Here is a 1,830-nt window from a genome sequence, read left to right on the forward strand (position 1 = left end):
ACTGGATCCCGGGTCCGGGTGAGGCCACGCGCCCCTGGGTCCGGGTGTAGCTGAATCCCGGGTCCGGGTGAGGCCATGCACCCATGGATCCGGGTGAGGCTGGGTCCTGGGTCTGGGTGAGGCCACATGCCCCAGGTCCGGGTGAGGCCATGCGCCCCTGGGTCCGGGTGAGGCCGTGCCCCTGGGTCTGGGAGAGGCCACGCGCCCCTGGGTCCGGGTGAGGCCACACGCCCCTGGGTCCGGGTGTAGCTGGATCCTGGGTCCGGGTGAGGCCGTGCGCCCCTGGATCTGGGTGAGGCCACGCCCCTGGGTCCGGGTGAGGCCACACACCCCTGGGTCCAGGTGAGGCCATGCGCCCCTGGGTCCGGGTGAGGCTGGATCCTGGGACTGGGTGAGGCCATGCACACCTGGGTCTGGGTAAGGCCACGTGCCCCGGGGCCCGGGTGATGCTGGGTCCCAGGTCGGGTGAGGCCACGCGCCCCTGAGTCCAGGTGAAGCCGTGCCCCTGGGTCCAGGCGAGACCAAACCAGAGGGAGTCGGACCTGCATTACCACCATTTGTCCACCATCCAGAGCTGAAAAGTCAGTGCCGATATGTACACATAAGGAACTGCTGGACATTGAAATCGGGTCTCAAAAGAACTGTTGGTCCAGAAAGAAACTTACTACAGACTGATTCATTTGCCTGTCAGCATAACTATTATTGCTTGTCTCACATTCAGTTCTTATAAGTATATTTCTAGTAACACATGATCTCACTCATCTAGGGGAAATGATGAACAACATAGACTGATGAACAAGAACAGACCCAGAAACAAGGAGGCATCAATCGGACTGTCGGGCCTCAGAGGGAGGGTAGGGGAGGGTGGGGGTAGGGGGGAGAGATCAACCAAAGAACTTGTGTGTTTGCATACAAGCCTAACCAATGGTTGGGGACAACAAGGGGATGGGGGCATCCGTGGGGAGGGGTGGGGGATGGGAATGGGGGGATGAGGACAAATATGTGACACCTTAATCAGTAAACAAATTAAAAAATTAAAAAAAATGCAACTACCATAAAAAAAAAAAAGAGTGAAACCCTGAGAAATGAGATGTGGATATCAAGGTCAATATACACACAAATATGCTGAATCTCAAGATCCCCTGAACATTCTGAGTCTGCAGAAGTGACAAATTCTCCATGTTAAATACTGATGCTTTTAGACAAGCACAGAAAGACAAGCTGTTCCCCCACCCTTAGAATCTATCCTTACCTCCTCTCCTTACCACAAGATTAATAACTGGCATTAAATTTCAAAATAATCCAGACAGGGAATCATTAGGCCTGCTAGGATAGAGATGGAATTATACAACAAAGCAGTTTTAATACCTAGCCAATATGTATTGATAGGAGAGTATTGTATGGGGCTAAGGATGCTGGATAAGGTATAGGATGTAATATAAAGTTGGATAAGAGATATTTTTATAATACCTGAGTACTCCCATGATATAAAATTTAATATCTTGGCCAGGACCCCAAAGAACAGTGTTAAAATGCTAAGTTATATCTTACCAGCTTGAACAAAGCAATGTAAAAAGGTCTGAACTGTTGTGGCAAAATAAATAAAAAGTCTCACAGAAGTGAGAAGCCTAGAGTATACTACTGTGCAGTATACATACTATCTAGACTGAGAAATATCAAAAAATTATCTTCCTTAGAAAAAACTTGAGAACATTTCATCAACCAAAGCAAAAACAATTGCACTGTTGAGAGAGGGGCACCAGCACCAATGAAAACCTCAGTTGTAGAATTCTTAAATAGTTCAGAAACGAGTACCTTATTTTTCCATGT

Source organism: Eptesicus fuscus, chromosome 1 (genome assembly GCF_027574615.1).
Source record: "Eptesicus fuscus isolate TK198812 chromosome 1, DD_ASM_mEF_20220401, whole genome shotgun sequence".
NCBI lineage: Eukaryota > Metazoa > Chordata > Mammalia > Chiroptera > Vespertilionidae > Eptesicus > Eptesicus fuscus.